Below are 7115 nucleotides of genomic sequence, written 5' to 3'. Positions count from 1 at the left end.
CCTCTCTGAGGGGTATTTGTAGCCTCCAGCCAGGTCAGGGTTGATGTTTGTGACAGGGCAAATCATAGCTACAGCTGAAACAAGCTGGGTTGAGAAATAAATCAGGTGGATTTGACAGATCTCTCAGGACACCAGGGTAAATCCTTCCCCATTGAAGTTGGCAGGGCCAAGGGATGTCACATCAGTGACTGCAGGGCCTGCCTTTCTCTGCTTGAAAGAGGCTTTGATAAAAGCATCTAGGCCAAAACATTCATCTGTGGTTCATGATCATAACTGCCTCTGCCTTTGGCATTGCTGCAGTGCCCAGCAGGAACAGGCCAAGCTGCTGTAGGAGCACAGGCTGGCCACCCGGACGGCTTCACCCCAGAGAATCCATAATTCAACACTTTGGATTGACCCCTTAGGTTGGGTTTACCCTTCAAAGGAGCCCTCAGCATTTTTATCCTCTTCTGAAATACAGAGAGTGGCGGGAACAATGGCTTGGAGACAACAGAGATGTAGGTTTTAAGCAAAGTATAATATAGTCCCAAGCTGCTCACTTGCAATGCAGATTTCTGTGCTATTTTATTGCAAGGGGGAAAGGCAGTGAAGGTCTCTGGTGAACTGAATTTTCCCTGCTTTGATTCCTTCTGCAATTTCCCTTGTTCCTCTCATTGCCTCTCAAAAATCCCAGTGGCATAGGTGCAAACTGCCTAATTTTCCCCATGCAGCAAAAGCTGCTTTTCAGTGGTGGGTAAAACAATGCTTTGAGCAGATCATCTGCAAGGTGCTTAAGAACCCAGCAGGAGGAGAGGTGCTGCATGAAAGCAAAATATTATGGCACTAGAAGAAAAAAGGATGAAAAAATAAAGGAAGACTTTGCCACTTGGAAAAAAGTCATAGAATCACAGCAAGGTTTGGATTGGAAAGGACCTTAAAGATCATCTAGTTCAATGCAATCTATCTTTTCCCTGGGAGAGACCAAGTCTCAGCTTAGTGGCAGGAAGGCGAGTGCTGTGTCTATGGCAGTACTCAGAACCAAATAGCATTTACTTGCTGTGAACTCACTTTAGTTGAAAACTATAAAGATGCCTATGGAAAGAAATCTAAATGGAAGATCAATGTTGAGCTGAATGACATAAGATTCTGTTCTGAGGTCACAGCCACTAGGAAATGCTACATCTGTGAACAAAGACTTGGATTTAGTTTTGTTACTGATACATACTATGCGGCCACGAGGACGTTGCCATCACTAAAATGGGCATCATCTCATGTTTTTCAGAAGTCTGTAGAAAAGAAATACTTTGCAAGCCATGATATACTCAGATGCTACAACAATATGAACTACGTAAATACCTAAAATAGATCCTTTCCTGTCAGCAAATACCCAGACATTCTGAAATCATTCTCATCAGCTCAATTTCCAAAGATAGATGGTTCCAGACTAACCTCGTTTCTCTGTGGAAATGATATTTTTTTTGGAAGAGAGAAAGGAACACTAATGTATTTAACCAATCCTGATTTCAGTGTGTTTCAACAGAGCCGTATTAGTTTCATTAGTTTTGCGGAGAATGAACAGAAGGCTTATAAACTAGTCTCTGATAGTATTCAGTGGAGAGATAAGAACAAATAAAGCTGAAAGAGGAGTTGGGTTTTTTTGAAAGTTAATAAAGATTTCTTCATTAATGACCTTGGATTGCAATTTTTCAGCTCTGATCGATCATTTGGGAGGTTTCACAGGCGCAGACAGGTATTGCACAGAAGAAGAATTGGATGATCTCAAAGGCTGGAGTAAGGGGCTGGCGTGTGATGCTGTAATTCACAGTTACATGTATTGGAACTGGGAACACATCCTCTGCAAATGTCATGAGAGGAGAAACATCAGGGTGTACAAGCTGATCAAAGGAGGACTGTGAATCACCAATGAGTTTTGTCCATGAAAATGTCAAACGATATCCTAGGTTGTACCAGGCAAAGAATTCCCATAGAGGTAGGGAGATATTAATGCCATTATGCAAAGCCCTAATGTTCTTTTATCAGGAATAGAGCATGACAGCTTTGGTCACCCAAGGTCAGAAAAGATAAATGCAATATAGGTGGATGCATAGAGACCATTTGAAAGGCTCTGCTTGCCTTCACTCAGATTTAGAAATGTAACTAATAGAGTTTAGCTCGTTTGGGATATGGTGGCTGAGAAGAGGTGATCTCTGTCTTGGGCAAGGGAGCTAAAGACCCAGTAAAGAGTGAATAGTAATAGTATCAGCATGAAATCTAGAGGGAATACATGGACCTGGTAAAGTAGGGAAACTGGGATAAGGTGCCTGATAATCAGAGCCATGATGTTCAAAGCAGCAAGCAATCCTGACCCACTTTCAGCAGTTTATGGATGATAGAAAGTGTGGCCAATGCTAAGCAAAGGTGTCTTTTCTAGTCTATAATCTAATAAAATTAAGATCTCTCATTCAGTTGCATGATCTTCCATGCTCCCTGACAAAGCAAAAGAGAAACAGGGCTGCTTCCTGCACTGATGTCAGCCCTCTGGAGCCCAAGGAACTGAAGCTATTCTGAATATACCTGAATAGCTCTCTTTTCCTTATTTTTTAACAAGTTGGTCCAGACTGGTCTTCTTTGTCATCTGTGTTCCCAAATAAACAACCTTTTTATAAATCCTTCCATAAACACGTAATCTGTATGGCATCAAAGTCTGCTTTGGTATAATCCCTAAAAGAGATTTTCACATGAGAAAAATATGGCCTGTTCTCTTGACACTCAGTGCTGCATAGGTAGTCTTCTCAATCTCACTAATGCCCAATAAGTAAAGGATATTTTTGACAAGTCTTGACTAGTCTGGGATACACAGAGAAGTAATAAAACATATTTCAAAAAGAGATCTGTTATATTTTCAGATCACAGTAAATCTTAACATAAACCATGTACAATACCAGGCAGCTATTTTTATTATGCCATACAAATTCAAGCAAGCTTCATCTCCTACCCTGCAACCCCCAGACAGGAGGTGCTGGGAGAATCTCACCCTGTTCAGTGTTTTGGAAAGGGACAGCCATGGGGGTTATGGAGTTGCAGTCTGTGCCTTGGGAAAATGAGGGGCATGCAAAGCAAAGTTTTAACTTAAAAAGAGCTCAGACCCACAGCAGGGCCTGAAGGTAGACACTGGTAACAAAGCAGCATGCAGCTCCCAAGCTAAAGACAACCACTGTAATTAAGGTGAGCTATTGGTCTGTTAATTGGAAGAAGATGGCTCAGGCAGTGGGTGAACACAAGCTCCTTGAAGGCTGGAGTGACCCAGCAGGGATTTCATCTCAGGCTTCCCAGATGGAAGCAGAACAGGTTCTGAGACAGAACGGGTGCATATTGCTTCTTCACTGCTGATTCAGCATCCCCAGCCTTGCCAAGCATTTGGGCTTTCAAGCCATTTACATGCAAAGGCAATTGGAGAAATCGTTTGACAAGCTTCATCCCAAGAGGTTGGCAGATCCCCAAGACTGACTTTGTTACTCAAAGATTATGTTTACAGTGAAATGATTTAGGGATTGAGGGATTATCCAACATGGGCCCACAGCCCAACACCTCCAAAAGTACCAAATACCTAATGATTCCTGACAGCAGGAATCGATCTCCAGGAGCTGAGATTCTTTTTCTTTTTAGTATGTATTTTTTTCCCAGGATAAACCAAAACTGTTCTGTTCAAACAGTGCTGTCTACAAATCATTAATAAAGGCAATTGGCTGATTTACATCTGGCATTACAGAGGTCAGAACAATAAAACATGCCTTTATTTTGCAGCTAACACACACTCTCTGTGCTATCCTTTATCCCGGCTGACAAAAGCCAGTGCATGAGGAGAAAGCTGGGTGGGATACTGCAAGGAGCTAGATGGGGAGGACCAGGAATTATTAGTGTCAGGGGGATATTGCAGGAGAAATGAAGTGGTGCATTTCTAACAGGTTGGATTGTTCTTTATTATTGGTTCTGTTTGAAAGGTATGACACAAAGAACAGGGCTCTAGGTTGTTTAGGAGAGGACCACCTATCAGGGAGCAGTTTTCTTGCTTTTCTTTTTGAAGCTGAGTCTGCCACTGGGTTTTTCCCAGTCCTGTTGGGAAGATCTGATATAAAGTGCCTCTAGATGGAAGTTTACATGAGTCCAAGCCTTTGGGTTTTGATGCTGTTTATATCTGTATGTGTAAATCACTGCATCTAGTTAAATGGGAGCATCCTCATTCTCCCTAAATACCCCATTACCTGAGTGTTTCTTCCAAGGATCTGAAAATATGGAAGCAAAGCAGTGAGCAGATGCCCCCACCAAAGGCCAAACTTCTCCATGCTCAGAAACCAGAATGTTTTTCTTTATTTAATCCATCTGCTCTGATTTATTTTTGGTGTTGGAAAAATCTGACCTTAAATACATGTACTTGAGCCAGAAGATCTCAGGGGCAGAGCCTGGAAGCTAACTAAGGTCCAGATCCAACAAGCTGGTGCACGCAGCTGCACTGCAGCTGACTGCAAGGAAAAGAAGACAGCTCCACGCAGCCTGTTTGTTCAGATTGTTAGACAACATAATCAGCGCTTGAGCTGTTTCCTCATTGTAGAAAACCCCAGTTAAGAAATCACTTTATCAGTCATACTTCTCCCATATATGTTTTTAATACCATATTGAATATTACGCCTTTTCTATTCCCAAGAACCTTCCCCCCCAAAAAAAAGAGCAGAACACTACTTAAAAACTAAGCACTCACACACCAAAAATGACTGTGCTGCAAACCCCTCCTTCATCTTCCTTGTATCATTCTGATCAAAGCCCTGGTTAAATGCTAGACAGCAGGTCACAGCCATTTTCTTAAACTCTAGGGGCATCAAATTTTCCTGTCCATCCCTCAGCCTTTCAGGCTGCTTCCCTTAATGATGATATTGATTTTGATTTTAGTTTCACCTAGTTTTAGTCTAACCCAGTGATGGACTCCCACTGCTCCCAACAGGAGATTATTCTATGCTCCGGCAGACCTCACTGATAGGAATCTTTTCCTGACATTCAACTTAAGTTTTCTTTCTTGTTTTGTTTAAACTTCTTACGCTTTGATTGGATGAAGTACTTAAAGCCAGGAGTGAGGGGTTAGAGAAAGAAGAGAGGGAAGGGGAGAGGAGGCCAGATGAGATAAATTGCCAACCTACTAAAGAAATGTGCAAAAGTTTCCCCCTGAGGCCTGACTTTCTGTTGCAGCCACAGGTTTTATAGAAAATGTATTTTCCCAGAATGCTTTGTAAGGGAAAGAAAGAAAAAAGATCATTATTTAAAGGAACTTGAGCCCAATAGGAGATGTATCATACACTTCATGCACTGGAAAAAAAGGCTGTCATTAAGACACAAGCTTTGGGTTAAATCTATATATGTATTTTTCTGTAAAGAATTTTAAAATCATGTGGAATTGGTTGGAATTATTTATGTGGATCATTCTGCTATTGCAGCCTCCCATATTCCTGTGCTGCTGTAAATGCCAGAACAGTCAGATGAGAAGACACCCAGGCCACTATCCTGTCTCTGCAAGTTATTAATAATGATGCCAGGAAAGAGCACAGGAACTATTGCTGTTCCCCACAGACCATCCTAAGCAATTCTTCTTTCTCCTTTCCATGCATGCATGTCCCAGACTAGGAGTCCTTGTAATCCTCTTTCCTACCTCTGATTATGCTGGGTTAGGCAGCACACTGAAGACCAGGAGATGAACAGTTCAGATATCTTCTGTATTTCCCATTTTAATAGGGACTGGAGCTGCAGATGTTGTGACCAAAGGGATATAACTTTGTGATCCCAGACAGGAGTTATTTTGTGATCCCAGACAGGCTACAAACTCACATCAAAAGAAGCCAGACCTAAAGATCTCCATGCAGTAATCTACTGAACTATGCAAATTACTGAAAAAAGATCTGGGAAGAAAATTTCTTGGGAGGAGCAAACGCTACATAGGAAATGGAAAGAGCAGAGGAGGAAAAGCAAGGTGGGGCTGGGCCGGAGGAAAGAGATTAAAATCCTTGAATTTGAACTTGAACTTGAACTTGAAATCTAGCCAGGACAGAAGTCACATTTTAAGTACCTTTGTAAGGCCAAAGGCAGCCATTAGGATGATTGCAGCCTGACTTGCTGCAAAACACAAACGGCGGGAGCTCACCCAGTGATTCTCTTCCCAAGCTTAAGAGCTTTGTGATTTTAATTCAAAAACACAGCCTTTGGAAAAGTTCGGCAGCTTCACAAAAGAGGCTGACTCACCATCCCTCTTAGGAACCTGCTCTGATGACTAATTGCTCTTACTGTTAAAAACGAGCCTCTAATTTGCGACATCAACACTGACAACCTCGAATTCCAGCCACCTCATCTTGGTCTTTTATCTGCTAGAAGGAACTGAAGAAGTGGGTGTGTGCAAATGAAAGTGAGAAAAAGAGATGCTAAGTCTGTCTATAAAATGCTTTTTCTTGGTAAACTGCAGACTGAGGGGAAGCTAATCCACTGGGACAGGAAAAAAATGCAACGTGGTGACCAAGGCAGGGATATTATTAGGGCATTACTGGAAGAGGAAGGGAATGATTTAGGTGAGGATCATTGGGATTTCATGATCTTTTTGACCTTTTGGGGAATGGAAAGTCGAAGCCAATCTATACCTTGTGTTCCTCAAGGGATCATAGAGGGGTTGGAAGCAATAGAGCAGTGATGAGAAAGATACTGAGATGTAGGGAAAGCCTAGCTAAGAAGATAGGGGGATTGAGAGAGCAACAGCAAAACCAGGGGAAGATGGCACAGTAACATGGACTTAGGCACAAAACTGGATGGAAGAAGATACATGGGCTAAAGAGGTAAATCAAACATGGTAACTAATCAAAATGTGTGGCCTGGTGACTGAGTTGCAAGCGTGGACAAGCAGCCAGAAAAAAACTGGGTACATTATGTGGCATTTCCTGTCTCTAATTCTACACTTCTAGCTAAATAGATGTAAATCCTGACAGCTTAACTTGAAAGCAGCAAATGTCAGCGTTGTTTTGCACAACAATAACAGAGAAATATGATTCAGGCAAACATGGCTTTTGCAAAAATTAACAAACAAGGCCAAATTTAAAAGCAAAACTGAA

The sequence above is a fragment of the Strigops habroptila genome, chromosome 15 (genome assembly GCF_004027225.2).
Source record: "Strigops habroptila isolate Jane chromosome 15, bStrHab1.2.pri, whole genome shotgun sequence".
Taxonomy (NCBI): domain Eukaryota; kingdom Metazoa; phylum Chordata; class Aves; order Psittaciformes; family Psittacidae; genus Strigops; species Strigops habroptila.
Note: the sequence above shows the minus strand (reverse complement) of the source record.